The following is a 20,814-nucleotide window of genomic DNA, read 5'->3' on the forward strand; positions in this document are numbered from 1 at the left end:
TTTTAAGGTGATAAACAATAGAAGTGGGCACACACAGAAAATTATTTCACAGCATTAATAAACCTCTCACATCACAGTACTAAAGGTGAGCTGTAACGAACATGTCAGATTTCTTAAAACTCCTGTAATTCTCTAAGGGTACCTCATGGTCCGCTCCTGGTGTAGCACAGGTCACCTAGAATCAGACTGCTGATGTCTGTCCCACTTCAAGACTGAACTCAGGAGCTAATTCAAGTTAAAAGCTGAATTAATCTGGTTCCAGCTACCTGAGACAGATCTCTTCTTCCTCAGACCAGAACATCTCAAGACATGCCTGTTCCTCTCTTAGAGTGGAAATGTTTATTCACGTAAGCAAAATCATGACCCAAATTTTAACAGGAGAATGACAAAGGCTGTACCTAATTGCTAGCTGGAGTGAGAATAAGTTTTGAGTTCACTGAACAGCAAAGTCGATGCAGAACCACCTTTTCACACAAACACTCCTATCACTATGGTAGTGCCTTCTTTCCTTTACTCTCATAGTTACTTATGTCATTGGAAGGAAATAAATGCTTCTTGATGTTCATTCCTTACTGGTAGGGAAGGGGAAAAATAATAATTTTGTCATTTTTACAGCTGGTACAAATTTCCTGCTGAAAACTTCCCCGTTTAAGTATATAAATTCAATGAAAACGGCATTTTCTCCAAATAAAAATATCAATGCCTGACTTTTAAAGAAAAAAAATACCAGAATGATATTATTCTGCTTGAACTGCTTTTTTGTTTTGAAAACTCATTCGAGTATGTCCAAATAGCAATTCACAGGAGTTTCAGTACAGCAAAAGCAATACAGCCAATTATGAAAAAAGAAGCTGGTTTGGATAGTGAAGTGGTTCTTAAAAAACATCAATTCCAAATTAACGTTCACCACAAGACTGGAACTTTGTTATTGCTTTTTCAAGAGACAATATGAGTATTAGAGAAATAACAGGTTAATATCTGTAATGCAGGCTAATTCAATGGACTGCTCCAGGAGGAATATGATAAGGCATAAACAAGTTTTGACTAATTATTAACTAGGTTAAAATGACATAGTATGTGTGTGTGAGTGCACTGGATGGAGACATTACTCTTACAAAGTATTACGAATGCGTCATATCTGCAATACTGATTACTCATCTCTGCTTGCAGACAGACTGAAAGTACTTGCTGTTAAGTGTATGTACCGATTTAGTCATGGCATCCTAATGGATTAAGTGGAAAATATTGTCATAAAGGGCACTAGTGATTCAAATATTGCAGCTCAATGAAATAATTTTGTTTGTGTTTTTTTAATAATCTTCTGTTCCCTTATGTTATAGTAGCTGCACCATCTTAAGAAACTAGAATATGAGCTGGAAAACCTAGTGCACAATTTATCTATCAGCCCAGCATTATACCGCAGGAGTCCTGAATTTCTATCCACTGCTTTTTGTGCAAAGGTCACAGAACAAATGTCCTTGGCAGTTCTCTGAGCCCGCAATAGCTCCTCCATTTGTATTTTCTGGTGTTTATCCCAGAAAGGTCAAGTGACATCATGTGGCTACACTTTTCCTTGCTCATCGTGTAGCTGTGTCATCCTCTTCTGCAGTTACTAAGCTAAAACTAAGGCCCACATACAGCACCACGCTGCTCTCCCCAGTCACATCCTGGTGATGGGCCAGACCTAATTCCTTGCTTATCTCCACTATTAGTCAAAAGCTACAACTGGATACAGACCATTATGCTCACGTATGTAAAAATGCTTTCCACTCAGCTTTCGCTAACAGTGAGAAGAAACACAGAAGCAGGTTAGTACAATGTTTTTATACTTCCTGTGGCAGGGAAAACATCCACACTTCTGTAATATAATTTCAAAACAAATGGAATGTTTCGTTTGGGGGAATTCTGCACAAAATGATGGCAGCAACCCTAAGGATCCTCACAGCTGCAAGTGCCAGCTTCTCTTGCCTTTCCTCTTCTTGACAGCCTTGACAGTAGGAACAGAAAAGAGCCAGATTTTTAAACACACAGTAGCTAATGATGAATTAGCAATCTAAAAGTTTTGGGAGCCTCAAATTTATACCTGCGAAGCAAGAATCTGAGGGTTCAGCCAAAGACACCATTCCCAGAGCTTCCAGTTCTTCCGCAAAGAGTTTCCAACTCCTGAGAGCTGCCGGAATCAGGTTTCAGGGAAAGCATTTTCCTTTCTCCTGCTGATGCCTTGCACTTGGCTGAGACAAGCCACAGCAAGGAGCTGAGGTGTCCTGACCTCAGAGCTGCATCCCAGCAAACAGCTATCCAGTGCCTTGGGGTCTGCAGCCTTCAGACCACCTGCACACATCACCAGCCTTCAGTCTAGATCATCACCTTTACTACACCTATTTAAATATGAAAACTGCTAGTCTAACTAGGTGAGGATGGTAAACAGTTCCTACCAAGCAGTGAGCTCTGCTGACAGTTAATAAGTTTGTTTTAAAGAGGTACAGCCTTGCTTTTACTTTCAATAGAAAAGTTTTGGATTTGAGCAGACTTCAAAAATATTTAAGACCTTACGGACTTCTTGCACTAATTTAAACAACCTCTGAAAACCCAGGCTTTTGTTGTGGATGTATTCCAAAAGAAGTGCTACAAATTTAAATGTGGAAAGAGGGTGGTTTTCTTCCAAATTTTATAATCCTTTTCAGTGTAGGCAAAATGCTGCAAAAATTGGTTGCTGACTTACTGTTTTATTTTCCACAACCTGTTGTGTCAGGTCTCAGTAAAGGTCAGGAAAAATTAAAAAGTCCAATTTTCAAAACTCAAAGGGATAAAGCTGTAGTTTTATTTGGATTTAAATGGCTTTTGCTTCATTCTATCCAGAACTTGTTCAGAGCAGGACTTAAGACTGCATACCTGCAAAATAATGCCACAGAGCACAGTCTGTAGACACTATTGTGAGCGTACTTCATGCAAGAGCTGGGTATAAAGATTTAGCCTTCCACTCTGTTTATGGATAAAGTATATCCAGGACTGTAACATGCAGGACAGCCTTCCACAGAAGGATAGAAGGGAGATGAAATAAATCCACTTCCTTGCAAAAAAGGAAATAACATTCACACCGATCTTAGCTAGTGATTTAATGAGATGCTTTATCCCCTTCACAGTAAAGCTTCTTCATGCAATGTTTTCCTATTGTCATCTTTTTCCAAATGAATTCAATGATGATATTAGAATTTTAAATGCTTGGAAGGCATACCTATCATCCAGACTAGTCAGCCTGGAATCAGTATGCATAGGAAACCAGCAAATTTTGATGCATGTATCTGTTCCAAGATGAACAGAAGAGATAATCCATGGACATTGGGCCTTACAAAAAAGTCACTAAATGTATTTCTTTCAAAACCTGAAATCTGGCTTGAAGGACGTAGAGGACAGGAGTCATCTCCACCTTCGTGACTCAGATGGCGTTGCTTACTCCCTTGCCTCCTGTTTGTCCATCTAAACACCCTGTTATTTTGCAGCATGGGAACTTTGGACATGCCAAGAAAGTAAACACTACTTGAACATGCACGTTTCCTTAATATTAACAGATCAGAATTTCTGTACATGAGTGAAAGGCATCACATAGCAGATACTAAATTATTATAATGCACTTACCCATGTCTTATTTTGTCTCAAAAGATACTGTCCAGCTGGCATCTCATGTTAATAGAGTGAGAAGCAGGCTGTCAGTGATGGGGCTAGGATTCAGCCACCCAGGCAGACATGACCCAAGCCACATCATACAGTGCCTATTACAATGGAACCACATCCCCAGCTGACCCTGAGGTCATTAGAGAGCTATGGTTAGAGCTGCAGTCCAATGAGATATTTTGCAGATTGGTATGGGGTGATAATGGCTTCTCTTCTTTGAAGTGTAGCTGTCAGATGTATAAATGCCAACTGACTCTGCAGACCTCTGCAGACTCTCTAAGCTTTGTATTTCCCGAAGAAGAAAAAATAATATCGTGAACACTAGAAGTTTAAAGCTAGAATGAACATTCAAAGAAGCCAAAGTATGTTACGTTTACACAACTGCTTACAGGTCCTGTGATTTTTGAGTGGAAGGAGTCAACACCACAGAGCTGGTAAAACCACTTTGCTTACAACGTGCAGCACCACCCTTCAGGAAATAGAATGATGAGTTCTTTAAAAGGTGGCTTGTTTTCTCCCTTAGTATCAATGAGGCCCTGCACACAAAAATGTGCCTGTGTTTGATGGGTTAAGGGCTTTCTGCAGGTGGTCCTTGGCAGACATGAAGTGCTGAAAACAATCCCATCTGTAAAATAGCACTGATTTTTCTCTTTTTTTACCATGTGCTGGCTTATGGAATATGAATCATAAGAATGAAAGATAGAAGAGATCTATTAGTTCATCTACCCTTTAACTACCCTTTACCCTTCTACTGCCAGGCCAGTCTTATTCCCTGCCATATATTCAGCAGTGCTTTCAAGTCTTTTTATAAAAGTTGCACACAGACTTCCACCAGTTCTTTGTCAATGCACAAGCCTAATGACTCCCAAATTAGAAAACATTTCTTAATGTGTAGCTATTGCCTAATTCCATGGCATTACATCTTTGGCATGCCCTTGGAAACTTTTTTATACTTTTAAGTCTCTTTCCATCTGTTTCTACTTCTGCCACATCACTGCTGACAAATGCCACAGCAAAGGAGTGTATTCCCAAAGGTGGCATTTTTTAACATCCTCAACAATTTTCAAAGCAGCTTTAAATAGAACAGTGGCTAGGGTGAATGATGAGCTGCTATGAAAAGGAAAAACAGAATTACACGAAAGTATAGGGACAGACTTGTGCTACTGGAGGCATGACTGAACCATTACTGAGGAGGAACAGGCTTTCCCAAATGTTGCTACATCTCACACAGTCTGCTTATGAAATACTAACAAGAATCTGCAAAATAAAATAGTCCAAGTCAATATCTGAGGTTTCCTCTTTCTGTTTAAACCATCATGTAATGGAAACTGAAGATTTCTCTAACTGGGCAATTATTTGGTGTTCTTAAAATGTCATGTTCTTCCACAGGCACTTGTACGTGTTGGTACAAGTACATAGGTAGTCTCCTGATGCAGTCTTTCTGCATAATGTATTTTCTGTTACAATTTCTGCCTATTCTTCAGACTGAAGTTGCAGGTCCTGCAATAAATATCTCAGTTTAGAGTATGTCAGTTGCTCAATATGCCAGAAGCCCGGTTTAAAAGAGCACACTCTAGAGACCATACTTGTATTCACCACCTTCGTACCTACAATCCTTTCCTCCCACTACAAAGGCGACAACACTTTAGAAATTAGATGCACTTGCATGACTAATTATTTGCCCTGAGGTGATACAGCATTAGATTCAACTGAAATCTTCAGTTGCCTCCATCCTCTTTCTTGATGGAAAGTGTTGCCCTACCTGGCACACAGGAAGGTGAGAAAAAGAAAATCTTACTACTCTAGTAGTTATAATCTCCTAAATTACACAGTGGCCTCGGGGGAAGCCTCAGAATGGTGGTTTCTCATCTTCTGACAGTGTCAGATCACAGCACACCCACCAGTGCCAGGGAGCAGTCTAAGCATGAGTAATACATCTCATTTTGCTGTTACTGACTGTAAGGCTGGAAAGCAATGATGAGTGCTCAAAGCTTATTTTAATGGGTTAACAGCACATAGTACAGCATCACAGAATCAGAAAATTAAAAGACAGGAAAGCCACTTTTGTTCACCTAGTCTTGTCCTCTCTTGTTCCCTAAAACATATTTTCTAGATTGTGGTCATCTCAAATCAGTTTCTTCCACTTTCTTTGAAGTGTTATATCCAATCTATCACCACCACCAAAGCTCTGTCAATACAGCAGTCATCACTAGTGCTGAGCAATCTAGGAATTAAGTTTTATGAAGGATTTTTACTTTTTATCCTTTTGTATGGCCAACAACCCAAAATTTAAAAATTCTTCAGGAAAGAAATACTAGGACCTGAGGAGAAAAGGGAAACATTTGAATGGTCAAAACATGTTAAAATCATCCTGTATTCATGTCAATTTTTCAATTGTTATGTTGCATTATATATATTATAAGGTATACTGTACATGTACTTAATACTTGAAAAGTCATTTATTAAACATCGTAGATTTTCAGCTTAAATATTGATTGAGAAATTTTCCTGTTCATTTTTAAGAGAAATTCCAGCAAAGCAAAAGAGGCTTTATTTCCTCAGAATTTTGATATTTACATACTTCTACTGCACATTTTCCAACAGATTGCTTGTCAGAAGTATATTCTTGCACATTTTATTTTTGTTTTATTCAGACATAGTAAATGTCTGTCTAGATATATGGTAAATACGTTCCTACTTTGTTCCTTTCATGTATACCAAAGCATGTACAGTGAACGCCAGAATTTTCTGAATGTAAGTATAAATATCTTACATTCAGCACATTAATAAACCTGTTGTCCAAATCTCCTTAAGACAAATTTTATTCCAGAGAGAGAAAAACACATTGTATTCTAGTTTAAAAGCAGGGAAGAGGTGTGGAAAGGAGTTTTCTAATCAATTCTGAATGACAGAAAGAGGGATGCTTGTGCAAAGATACTTGTGCAAAACTGCCTGTAATTTTATAGTTCCACAGACACTTACCATGGTCCTCAGTATGAAGCAACACTTATATTTTAATAATAATTTCTCAAGGGCTGTGACAGCTGTTAGGGTTCACAGAAGAACTGCACTGTCAGCTGTAAGAAAAGTTCAGCATTAGCAAGGTGTCAAACGGTGCTGGTGTGGTAGGTTAGGCTCCACCTTCAATTGTTTGTACTTACAATAAAAGAGTCCAAGCAAATCATATGATCCTGAGAGAACAGAGAGGCTACAGTAATCTCAGAGAAGAAAAATTGCCCTGGGTTTTGTTTTCTTCTTTTGTCAGTTCAAGACAGAACAGAAAAGGGCCCTGAACTTTGAAAATATGTTCAGATTTAAATAAATGGACAAGTATTTTCAGAATTAGAGCTAATGTTGAATATTAACCAGATACGGGAAGTTTCTGATTGCTGTGTTTCGCTCCGCTCCTCCAACGGAGACACTCATCACTGCAAGATCCTAATTGTTACGCCTTCTCCCTCTTACTTGGGGATATAAACAGTGTCTCTATATTTTCCAAATTAAATAACAAGGCATCAGCATACAACATAGCTTACAGAAAGCTTACAGACAGACATTGCAGACCAAAGCTCTAAATGCTGGGCTGCTAAACTGCATCAATAGGATCTTCATGCGTACCCCATGCGTGTGTAAAATGGATTATTGCATATCATGTTATTATTTTTATTAGTGTATATTTTGTTAATGATGACAATCACACACAGTGAAAAGACAATTTGAACACACACACACACACACACACACACACACACACACACACACACACACACACACACACACGAGCACACACCTGATCTTCCTTCATGCAGTTTGGGAGAGCATTGAAATTGTGGCCTTCTGTAATGTATAGCAAAAAAGTGAGCAGCAGCTAATTGTAAGACAAAAAGTAATTCTATCTCACAATAGCCAAAAGGAGCAAATGCAGCTTTTCTTTATGAAATTTTGATTTTCATGGCAAAGAAAGCTGTACAATGAAATGAAGACAAGAAAATTGTGAACAGAAGAAAGGAGTTGTTACTCTTGTCTCAGTATCAGTCCTACCAGTATTCAGAGAGTCAGCCTAGTTTTGTTTTCATGCAGTTAAATTATCATTTTGCTCACAGAGCTGCTGAAGAAAAAGAATTGTGACATTTGTGCAGCAATAATGAAACAGTGAGATAAATGTCCTGCGTTTTCTAGCCATTTGCTGACGGACTTTCTAAATTAGTGTTAAGGGAATTTGCAATCTCCTGGCCCAGCAGCATCTCTGAGTACTGTGATGGTGTTCAGTGGGCCTGGTAGCTCAGCCCCATGCCCTGACACAGTTGTAACTCTGGTCTGTGGCATTTTATGGCAACACATAAATCTTGCCACTCTGTAGCTAGGCAATAACTTGGAACAGAACTGGGAAGACAACACAACTTTTATTTAGCATAATTAGTCTGGGATTGGTAGCTAATTCTAGGTAGTTTTATCCTAGATATTGTGGTAATGAAATAATGATGTTAGATTTTTTCCACCAGCTGATAGCTGCAGCCTCGGTGCACAAGGCAGGAGAACTCCCAGACTTATTGAATGCCTATATAATTTTATTTGCTAAAGAGAAGCTAAATTCTAGTGTTATGGCCAGAATTATTCTAACTTCGGGATCACTTCAAACAACACCTCTCTAAAAAACAGTCTAGAGCATATGCAATAAATAAATACAGTTCACTTGTGCAATCCCATTTATTTTAGTGATATCAACACAAGCCAGTCCAATACAGAAAAATCTTTAGAGTTTTTCTGCTTTCTTCAGGTTACATCAAAATGATGTACTTCATTTTAAGCATGCTATCTGAGCAGACAGGCAGTGGTGTCACCCTTAGAGGTTTCATTTTTATGGTGAGTTAGTGCTTTCAGACAAGGAAGGTTCCCTCTGACAGCTTCACTTGCTTGCAACAGTGCTGACCTCCATTCACCATGGCATTTTTCTAGCAGTTGGATGTAGGCCATGAGGCAACTAAAAACTGCTGTGCCCCACCTCAGGATCACACAAGAAAAATCTTGGTAAGTTCTTCTACCACTTCGTGATTGGACGCTTGAACACCCAGCACCAGTGAACAGCCACAACCACAACAAAGGCAAGTCAGTCAGATGGTCAGGCAGATGCTCTACACACGACGTGTACATTTGATGTGATGCTGACAGCTGCAAGCTGTCTACAAGCCAAACACTGTGCTGGTCAACAGTTCCAACAGTGGCTTTGGTGGCCACAGTCACAAGTTCCTCTGTCTCATCTACAGATGCCCTAGAAAGAGAACAAGCATGAGGCCAAGGAAAGAGAAGAAGCCTGGGTAGCTGCCTCAGCAAGGACAACACAGAATAGCTTCATTTAGTGCATTATTTTTCTGGGAGCAATAAAGAGGCATTGTCAGGGAGAAGCAGTTAGTGCTGCAGATCTAGAGCAACCCATAGCTGCAGAAGACAAAGATGTGTGCACTTCACCAATAGCAACATACACACAGGAGACCTCCTGCAAGCACCTAGAGCACCTGAAAGTTCGTGATGTTCCATTGCTGCCTGCAGGTGCTGACAATGCTGACAGCCTGGCAAGAAGAGCTGTTGTGATGAAGGTGGGAACATCGCTTGAATTACAGATATTGCTGCTGCCTTGCCCTCAGCAGTCCTCAAGATTGCTACTGATTGGATGCACAGACATTACGATGTGTTTTTCTGTCTTCTGAGTCTTTTCTTCCAGTCACCAAAGCAGCTGCAGATTAACCGCAGGGGGTGCCTTTGGGAAACAGTGATCCATGGTGTTCAGTGTTGACCTCAGAATCCAATTCTGATGTGTTAGCTACAATATTGTCTGGAGCAGCACAGGAAGCACTGCAGGAAGAGAAAGACACCACTTTTCCAGGTAGTCTGAGCACACTAGGAGATGCCACCTCCTAGGGGAGAATTGCTGATGGCACAGTTTCAGGGACATCTCACATAGACGTGCAGACATTCCCGTGGCAAAAGAGGCTTTGACTAACATATTGGGTAACTTGTCCTAGCTCATCGGGTGTGACACCACTAGCCAAGGTCCACGCTCTCCTGGGACCATGTGTTTATTGCACCTGCATTGTGCCTTATTGAGGGTACAGTGGTATAACACAGACAAGAAGGTGATAAGAGAACCTTTGCTGTGTGATCTATTTAAGCATTGTGGCCTATTGGCTCAGAGAAGTGGTTGCTACTCTCTGTGAAATACCTCCTCAAATGCTTTGTAAAATGCCACTTTCTTAAAAGAATGGAAGACAAGCTCACTCTGGCCAGAAGCATTTGGTTGAATGGGCAAAAAGAGAAAATAAAATCACACTGAAACTGCTTACATGCTGAGCAAACAGTGGGGGCTTGAACCGTAGGATCAAAGAGGTCTCAGTTGGGAAACTTTTTGGATTGAAGGTTCCTTGTTCCCTCTTGGACCCCCCTTGAGAGCCCCAGAGGATGAAGAAGCTTATGAAGCACCAGTTTTACCTCCTGTCAAAGGGAAATCCTCACCAAAATTCACCGCCTTGCAGCACCAGCCTGTGTATTGATTCTTTGCAGAGCAGCTGGAAATATCTTGCCAATCCCTAAGTGTGGCAGAATGCAACCCCCCTCTCTCCACCAGTTTGGAAGGAGTAGGCACATCTCCCTCTTTCTCTGCTACTTGAGGCTAACAGCTTCTTTTGTGTGGCCCAGAGCACACTAGCCAGGCCCATTAGGAGAAGGGAGTGCCGAGCCACTGGGCACCCACAGGCAGTGTGGGGGATGTTTGGAAGGCTTCAGGGGCACCCACAGTCAGTGTGGGGGGTGCAGAGAAGCTTCTAGAGTGCCTCCAGTCAGGTCTGATCAGATAAAAAACGGGATTCTCGTCGGTGACTCCGCCCATTGTGCGGGTCCCTTGGAGCGCGAGCTTGGCCACTGCCGCCGGGAGCCACGGGCCCCCCTCCGCTCCCCGGGATGGAGACTCCGCTTACCTTGCCGCCACGTGTGTAAGTAAAACTTCTCGCAGGATTGCAAGTATATTTATACTTTTCGTGCACATTTGCACATGTATTTTTCTTCCATGCACACTTGCACGTGTATAAATTATTTCCTCGCACAATCGCGAGTGTATTTTCCTCCCATGCTTCCACATAAGCATGGGTAATTTAAATTAATCCTCACACAATCGCGAGTGGCCACCGAGAGCCCCTCGCACAACCGCGAGTGTATTTTCCTCCCGTGCTTCCACATAAGCACGTGTAGGATCCCGTGCACACTCGCACGTGTGAGTAAATTAACCCTCGCAAGATTGTGAGTGTATTATAAATTTACCCTCGCGGAATCGCGAGTGTACACTTCCCGTACTCGCTACGAGTGCGTGTATCTCCTTAAAAATAATCCTGCACCATGTTTAGGCAAGTGTGTGCTTCTCCGGGACCCAGGGACCGCTCCGGCATTGTTTTGGTGCAGCCACGTGCATGCACACTGTGGACCGCCTGTCGTATTAGTTGCTGCCCCTTTAAATTATTTCCTCAACTGATATCCGAACCTTTATTTAAGTCACTTTTGGAATGCTAAAACCCTGTTTCTCACCGGTTTAATAAAAGTTGTTTTGGGCTCTGTTGTCCCTTAAATTAACCTCGGGGTGCCTCCGTGTAATATTCCGTGACACTAAGTTTGCTGGATACTTCCCAGTGTCTAGGCCTGTACACACTGCTGATTTGCTATTTTCTCTGAAGCACTGTACCATATAGCTTCACTCTGATTCACTCCATTTTTCCACACTCTTATTGTCTCCACTCTCTCACTTTTCATAGTATAAAGAAAGGTTTTTAGCTGCTTTAGTACTCGTTGCCTATAATCTATCAGCCGGGCCTAGATGTCATAGTGGGGAGCAGCATTTGTACATGTTATGACTTTATCATGAGGCCTTGGATCCTTTGCAGGAGCCGAGGTCAACACCCAGCTGCATGGCAATGCCCTCTCAGGATGTCATATAGTCCATAGCATCCCCTGCATTCTGCTTTCCACACAAGGGAAACCCAAGCACAGAGGCCAGAATGAAATCACAGCACTGTCCAAGAGCTCCACTGAACCAGGTGATCACAGGGTCAGGACCTGGGAGGTAGACCCCAAAGGACATTTGCTCTGCAGGGTAAACATAATCTCCATTACACTGCCTCCAGCTCAGAATGGTGCACCTTCCACCCAGACAGTCCAGTCCATAGTCTCTGCACCTAGGTGAGACATCTGATACCCTCACCATTGAGCTTGGATGCTCTGGAGCAGTATCAGATGCCTGAAGTGATCACACATAATACATTATTAATATCAATGAAAGAAACCTGTTTCTTTGCTTGACAATGCCTCTTCTTTTTCAAAACTATTATTGGAGTTCAAGAAGTTCCTATGAGCAGTTGTCTCTCATACACAGGGTTTTCAGAGACTGCTGCCGTTGAGAGTTCAGGTTAATGTAAATGCAGTCAGACATCAAAACAGAACAAGCAGAAGAGCAACAAGAAGGCACACTTTGTTAGTTTATTTATCCACAGGGTCTGCTTTTGCACAGTTCCCTGAATATAGCAATTTTTCTTCTTCAACAGTTCTCAGGTTTTGCCTCCTTGCCCTGCTGTCTTTTTAATTGTCCTCCATAAGTAACCCCTCCAAACCCAAGCCTTGTTCCTTCATTTCATCATGCTCACGTAGGTTACCAAACATTTGTTTGCAGATGTTTTGTAGCAATTAGCAGCAGTGTTCCAGGAAAACTCTGATACACTTTTAATGTACATTTTCTGCTGCACATCATTCAGATTTTATGATAGCAAAGCAAAACACAAAACCTAGCAATATAGCAACTGGCACTTACGTTAAACTAGGGGAATATGCTGCCTATATGCAGATCTTGTTATATCATTGCAACTTGATTTACTGCTGAGTAAATTCAACATGCACAGAAGTCCCCAGGTACAATCAATATTAATCCACAAAGTTAATTTTGTTGTGCCATCCATGTTGCTAGGACCTGGTCACACTACACTGAAATCAACTGAAAATACTTATTAATGAGGACCAAATTCTATCACAAAATTATTCTTGTGAAATAGAAAAGGAGGTCAAATGTAAATGCAGATGTACAAACCCACTTGAAATGAAACATGACTTTGCACATAAATCAGCCATCACGCTATTTGCAGATACTGTCATAGTAACTATCCAGCCTACAGCAGCACCGCCCGCAGATTTTCAAGCAATTTACATCAAATACATATTGCCCATGTCATTGTTAATGTCCCTGGCCCAGACATCCCTGAAAATTCCACTCCTCTCTTCCAGACTAAAATTAGCTACAGATGTGTCCCAATTTGTTTTTGCTCAGTGAATGCCATATACTGTGAGGGAAAAAAACATACTTTATTGGACAACATATCATTAGGCATATATCTTGTTTCTCTGATGAGAAGGCTTCATAGATGATGGTGAGAGGTTTTAATGGCTCAGCAGAGGAACCAGTAGATATGTGGATCAAAAGAGTGGGTAGTTGAGACACTGTCCAGCACCCCATTGCAGATAACTCCTGCCATATCCATGGCAAATAAGTCCTGCTATATACTGGATGTGGGTCTCTGAGCTTGGCATTTGTGCTAAGCATTTTATCTACATGGAGAAACTGATGCATCAAACAATGTTAGTATAATTATCTCAGTAGAGCTAAATCAGCACAAATCCTTGCACGAACAGTCTTCTCTCTAAGACTGCTCAAATGGGAATTTATTCCAGCATAACTATAGCACTATAATTAGATCAATATAGTTCAACTGGTAAAATTTTTATCTAGGAAGTGCTGTCAAAATTACTAGAAGAAACAATATCAATTCACCTTCATTTGTTCAGCCACATTTCTTTACTGCTATTTTTGTATATATAGAAAGGAAAATAAATTTATTCTCTATATAATGCAGAAGGTAGGATTTTTTACATTGTCTAGTATTATATCTTTTTCTATGTAAACGATAATTGCTATAAAACTTCATATCAAGCATATGGTAGTATAATGTAACTCAGAATCCACAAAATCAAAAGGTAATACAGACCCCCAAAAAGACTCAATATAGCTCAGTGAGCTACAATTAAAGGGGAAAACAGCAAATTTCCCATTTGCACTAATTAAATGTAATCACAGCTGACAACTAACTGTGCCCCTAGGGACTTACTGAATCTGTTTGAAAGCTCTAATTCCAAATTAAATCAAAGTACAAACAGTTCCAAAAGCATCAAAGATAGCACGATGACGACTGGAATATTAAAATATAAGATCACCCATCTCACACAAATCAACTGATTTCTTATCTGGCCAGTTCTTGTTGTGATAAAAAGCCCTGTTCATCCCAACACCATTCTTCTCCTCTGCCTGCACTCAGTAATTTGCTCCTTTCTCCACAGCTAGCAACAAACTGTGGAGGTGGAACAATGAACTCTTTCATGGAACAAGAGTAGAAAATAAAACCCCTTTCACTGGACATCTTTTGCTCTTGGTCTCTCTATTTTCCTGACACAATGCCTGACTACGCACTAAAAAAAAAAAAAAAAAAAAAAAAAAAACCAAACACCAACCTAAAGAAGAGATTATTAAAGTTATAATGGTCAAAGAGGATACCCTTTCATAGCACATCTCTTACCTATACAGTTTCAACATTCAAAGAACTAAGTCCTTACCAATTATAAGCAGGCACCCACTTATAAGCACCGGAGGATCTCTGCACACACTCGAGGTTTGGCACCATCTCTCCTTGCACACTATGAGGCCTCCATGCTGCAAGTTGCTGCAGCAGGACAGGCACTACACTCCAATGGGGACCATAGATGGTCTGATGCAGACTCAGGACCCTGCTGCACTGGAGCATGGGTTTGGAGGGTGAAGCCAGTGCTCCTCACCTCCCAGCATGTGTGGGAAAGCCAGTGTAGCCCTATTGCACAGCATAGGTATTTAATGGAGTGGGGCACCCGTCAGATTCACTACAGCAACACCAGGCTGGGCAGAGCTCCTCCTCATGCCAGGGCACGGCCTTTTTGCTTGGCTTGCCAGACCCATTCTAGTGTTGTCACCATCACCATAAAACATCCCCAGCCAACATGAGTCTATACTATAGTCTAAACTATAAAGTGGAGACTAAACTAAGCACTAAGATTGATCAAAGCTGCCGGTTCTCTCCCTTTAAGACATTACCCTAGTAATTAGTAGAATCAGTAGAGTTTGTGGTGGGTAAAGGCGTTTTCCCATGTGGAGCAACTTGCAACACTGGAGCTTTATTCTCTCTTTCAGTGGTGCACCAAGAGGTCATATAATGATTTCCAGAAGAATTCCTGATTTTTTTTTTTAGTAGGATCCCAAGAGAAGGTTACGCTTTTAATTACAGCTGGTGGAGCCTTTTTCATGAGATTTTCATTTTTAAAATATGTTATTGTTTCTCTGAGTCTTTTCAAATGCCTGCATTTCTTTAAGAAAAGTGTTTTAGGCTGTCTCAAGGGCTTTATTTAAATACTAATTGATTTTCTCTTCCAATATATTATTTTCATTGGAAAAATACTTTGTCATTTACTACATGGTCTGAGTACTCTGAGAAGTTCAGCAGCTCCTGAAAAGTGTAAGCACTCAGGCCTCACAGGGGAGACTCAAGACAGCATCCATCAGAAAGCACTGCAGGTGAACTGGGAAAAGGCTGAATGCAATTCTGACTCAACCGAGAAGCAGACAAATAGCTACCATGAGAACCAAGGCTGTGTTCACTGGCAGAACGAGCAGAAACTGACCCAGCATTATGGGCCTCAAACTCTGATTTTTCTTGGAGCATCTTCACATTTATCTTCCACCTTCAAGGCTTCTTTGGAAAAAGAGAGGAAAAGGTAGAACATTGTAGGTCATCCAGGAAGAGAGGTCGGTAGCACGGACTGATTTACACGTCTGGTTTTGCTGTTCAGCATCTTAGGAAACTTAAGTCTCTTGGGCTTCTACCACTACCAGTCATTAATTTAGTTTAATTAGATGAGAAAAGTGTTAGGATTCCTTATCTCTGCTAAGGATCCACATGAAAGGTGGTCAGGAGAGCTCAAGAAGTTGACTTCTTCAGCTTAAGGTGTGACTTTTTAAAAATCCCAGGAAATTACACACCCATGTTTCCAGCTTCCTACACATCATAAGAAAAGCATGATTTAAAAAAAAAAAAAAAAAAAAAAAGTTAACAAAGTAAAATCAAATACAAGGGTTCATAAATGTTAGTGTACAGTAGGCAAAATTTCCAGTAGAAAAAAATGTATGCAACAATACAATTAAAGCTGATAGCATAACGCATAACCTAAAGGGGCCTCAACCAAGGAAACTCCACCTTTTAAATACTGGATTTCACAACGTTCATGTTTCTTTCTCAGAGGTTTCTGGACTGCTGTGTATCCATAGTCAGCTTTGTCTATGGCTGTATGGAAAGCAAGTATCTTTAAAAACGTGACTTCAAGGACAAACTTGAAAAACATGGATTTTTAAAATACTCTAAATATTTTTTTTGTGGGAAAGAAAAAAAAAAAAAAAAAGAAGAAAAAAGTAACACCTTACATAAGTTGCAAAGTTTCAAGTTTCATGAATCCTGCCTGTTCCGAAAGTCAAGCAAGATCCTACAGTTACAGAGACCATGATAGGGTAAACTGATTTGAACTCACTTTTGAATTTCATAAAATAACCTCAACGCCGCCTTCTTAGAAAACATATGTCTTAACTCCCAGTTCTTATGCTGAAAACCTTGTCTGGTTGCTGATACTTGGGAGCCACAGCATTTCCAGTATAAGAACTTATCCTGTAATCTCTTATCTTATTTAGCAAAAATCTACTGAGCTGATAAATGAAGCCACCACTGCTAAACAACACCAGGACCTCTTCACAGATGTATCTTCTCTCATTTCTACAGAGGTGAGTGTGCAGGAGGCTCAGCAGGAGTCTGCTAGACTAAGGATGGGTGATTTTCTGTGGCAAACATCTAACACAGAGTCATAGACACATCTCCAGCTCCTTGGTTCCCACTACTCTCAAATTCAGGAATTTTGCTTAACAATCCTTGTTTCCATCAGTGAGACTTGCTAGTCTGCTTGTAGGTCAAACTCTAACATGCAGAGATCATATTAATACACAATGACATAATATTTCCCATTAAGTTACTCAGCAAAAAGAGAGAACCAGCTGACTCACAAATACGATATTGCCAACATTGATGGATCTTAAAAACACGTGTCATCCTGAAATACTTTGAAATCTTCTAAAACAAGTGCAAGAGGAAAGGCGACAAGTTCAGCATGCCTGAGTGTTACTACAGTATTTTGTCACTTGTCACTGTTTTGGAAAGGCTTGTTGTAAGAGCTAGGTGATTTCAGGCATGCAATGTGACTTTTTCAGGATAACCTTTTAATCTCATGAGCAGCATAAAATAGCTTAAAATAAAAGAGAAAAGCAGACTTTCAATAGCTAGATCGAACTGCAAGCTTCTATAATGAGTGACAACTTTTCCCACTAACGTGCTAGTTTTATACAGAAGACAGATTTTTGTGTTGTTTTAATGATAGTGAAATTCCAAGAAAGTAATTTTTTTCAAATACAATCTCAAATCCAAATCTCCCAGTTAGACAAAAAAATGTAGTGTCAGGGTAACTGGGAACTGAAAAAGTACTAAAACTAGAAAGTGTTCATGTAATATTAGAAAAAGCAGATGAAAAAATCTTTAGTGAAACACTAGATCTCCTGATCCAAGGAAACTGATTAAGAGCATAGACAATTTTCAGAAAAATCAAAACTATTATAAGCTAAGATTCTTCAGTGGGTGAATAAGACTAACATACAGCTCCTGGTCACTCCCCAACCAGTAAGAGTTCATCTTATATCAGACATGAATTAATGTGTGGATTAATGGTGTCATTATCCCCAAAGTTAGAATATGCTGCAAGGCTTCATTAAAGTTTTTCATTTCGGTAATATAAATAGCACCATATACTTAAAAAAAAAAAAAAATGCTGTCATCTTTGGAGATGGAGGTGAAAATCTACACATTAAAATCTGCAGTTTTAGAGACTCCAAAATTTAATCTGGCCTAGTAATTTATATTGCATATCAGACATACAGTGATTCAGAGTGATTACAGACATGTAGACAGAAATAGAAACTATTTGCAAATAGGTTGCACATCAAAGATTAATGTAAACCTTTGCAGCTCATTTGTTCTTATCATTTGCCTCTTTGGGGACTCAGTTAAATGCACATTTTAATTATACTGTGGTTTCTAGAATGATGGTCCACAGGATTATTTCTGCCACCAGCACTTGTGAAGCACCAGATAACTCCCTGAATAGCCAGGGTGTGACCAGAGCCCCATATGGCCCTTTTGTCGTCCTTGCATTAATGTTCAATAGGTTGGCTTCCCCTGCACTCCACCTCTATGCTCTGATATCCTCTTAGTGCGATGTAATTTAAAACAATTCTGACCACAGAAAGGCAAAGAGAGAGGCGTTTTTACGCTCCACAATTAAATCAAAGAAAAGGTAGATATACTAGAGTGGCATGGGGATGGGGCTTGACTTCCAGGGCCAAAAGCAGGAATAGAAGGGAGCATGACAAACCTCTCCAAAAGGCATTTCAAACATGAGAGTAATAAAGAATCCTATCTTTTCTCCAAAAGATAACAGCAGGTAAAAGATAGGGACATATCAATCAATAGTCATACAAAATCCACTGCCTACAGTGTAAGAATTAATTTTAAATTTTGATTAGGGGGAGAAGAGCAAGCAGAATTTCCAGGTTCTGGCACCAGGTAAAATGCCACCCAAAAGCAAACAAACAGCCCAGTGGGCTCTGCATGTGTCTTCAGTTTTGAGCCTGTAAGCAGCCAGTAATCCATTCATTTTGTTTTAACAACAGCCACAGTTCATGACTGTAACCTCCCCAAAGTCACTAACCCACTGGTTTGGCACAAGAGCTTACAAGCATGACTAATTTTACAGCTGAAACAAGCAGAGCCCTTGCACAAAGGGAAGACAGGAGCCAGAAGCATGGGAAGTCTTTCCATCACTCTTGTGCCCAAATCCGGACATAAGAAAAGGCGGTGGCGTGCAGACAAGCCAACTCTTTGTCTGCTTTTGTTCCTAGAGCACACACCAGCGTCACTATGAAAGAGCTGCAGGCTGGAAAGGGGCTGGGTGCATTCACATTCATCTGCTCAGACAGGAGTCAGGCCAGAAGCACTGACTAATTCCTGGCTATTTAATAGCAGCACCAAGGTTATCAGAGAAACAAAAATCAGTGGTGGGCTTGAGTGTCTACTGGCTCCCTCTTTATAGAGAGAATGCTAAAATAAAACAATTAAGCAGTGAATATGTCAAGCTGACTTTCTAAATCATAAATTACAAAATTGTTGTGGCTATTTGTAATTTTACACTACTTTTGCTAATGGCTGCAGGGCTGCTCTAAAGCCTGAGTGGAAAGCCTTCATAGTAGTATGAATGAAACCAAATACATTCAATGTGCGAGTTAAATGTATCACAGAATCACAGAATGCTAGTGACTGGAAGGGACCTTCAAAGATCATCCAGTTCAAACCCCCCGCTGGAGCAGGAACACCTAGATAAGGTTTCACAGGAAGGCGTCCAGGTGGGTTTTGAATGCCTTCAGAGAAGGAGATTCCACAACCTCCCTGGGCAGCCTGTTCCAGTGTTCTGTCACCCTCACTCTGAAGAAGTTTCTTCTCATATTTAAGTGGAACCTCTTGTGTTCCAGTTTGTACCCATTGCCTCTTGTCTTACCATTGGTTGTCACCAAGAAGAGCCTGGCTCCATCCTCATGACACTCACCTGTTATATATTTATAAACACTAAGGAAGTCCCCCCTTAGTCTCCTCTTCTCCAAGCTAAAGAGACCCAGGTCCATCAGACTTCCCTCATAAGGGAGATGTTTCACTCCCTTCATCATCTTTGTGGCTCTGTGCTGAACTCTCTCCAGCAGTTCCCTGTCCTTCTTGAACTGAGGACCCCAGAACTGGACACAATATTCCAGATGCGGTCTCATCGGGGCAAAGCAAAGGGGGAGGAGAACCTCTCTCAACCTACTAACCACCCCCCTTCTAGTACACCCCAGGATGCCATTGGCCTTCTTGGCCACAAGGGCACAGTGCTGGCTCATGGTCATCCTGCTGTCCACCAGGATCCCCAGGTCCCTGTCCCTTACACTGCTCTCTAACAGGTCATTCCCCAACTTAGACTGGAACCTGGGGTTGTTCCTCCCCAGATGCAATAATCTACACTTTCCCTTGTTATATTTCATTAAATTTTTCCCTGCCTAACTCTCCAGCCTGTCCAGGTCTCACTGGATGGCAGCACAGCCTTCTGGCATGTCAGTCACTCCTCCCAGCTTGGTGTCATCAGCAAACCTGCTGATAGTGCACTCTATTCCCTCATCCAAGTCATTGATGAATATGTTGAATAGTACTGGTCTCAGTACCAACCCTTGAGGCACTCCACTAGATACAGGCCTCCAACTAGAGTCTGCCCCATTGACCATGACTCTCTGGCTTCTTTCCTTCAGCCAGTTCCCAGTCTACCTTACTACCCGATCGTCCAGACCGCACTTCCTTGGTTTAGCAGCAAGGATGCTGTGGGAGACTGTGTCAAATGCTTTACTGAAGTCAAGGTAGACCACATCCACCGCTCTGCCATCATCTATCCACCTCGTTATGTCCTCATAAAAGTTTATGAGGTTGGTTAAGCATGACTTTCCCTTGGTGAAGCCATGCTGACTGCCCCTAATTACCCTCTTATCCTTGATATGCCTTGAAGATGGTGCCAAGGATAAGTTGTTCCATCACCTTTGCAGGGATAGAGGTGAGGTTGACTGGTCTATAGTTACCTGGGTCCTCTTTCTTGCCCCTTTTGAAGACTGGAGTGACATCTGCTTTCCTCCAGTGCTCAGGCACCTCTCCCATTTCCCACAACTTAGCAAAGATGATGGAGAGTGGCCCAGCAATTACTTCAGCCAACTCCCTCAGTGCCCATCTGGACCCATGGATTTATAGATGTCCAGACTGCTTAATTGGTCCCTAACCCAGTCCTCATCAATTCCTCCATTGTCCTGCCTTCCTCTGGGGC

The 20,814-nt window shown here is 41.1% G+C and overlaps 1 long non-coding RNA gene across 1 annotated transcript in view; it reads left to right on the forward strand.

The window, feature by feature from the left end:
* The first annotated feature begins 1,671 nt into the window (after nucleotides 1-1,671).
* The window catches only part of LOC309451387, a 30,805-nt gene continuing 11,662 nt past the window's right edge, over nucleotides 1,672-20,814 (forward strand). Inside the window, exons 1-2 of the long non-coding RNA XR_014186244.1 lie at nucleotides 1,672-1,808; nucleotides 16,514-16,603. This is a non-coding gene — a long non-coding RNA (uncharacterized lncRNA). The remainder of the gene's footprint in view (nucleotides 1,809-16,513; nucleotides 16,604-20,814) is intronic.

Source organism: Streptopelia decaocto (genome assembly GCF_964273445.1).
Source record: "Streptopelia decaocto genome assembly, chromosome: Z".
In the NCBI taxonomy this organism is placed as follows: domain Eukaryota; kingdom Metazoa; phylum Chordata; class Aves; order Columbiformes; family Columbidae; genus Streptopelia; species Streptopelia decaocto.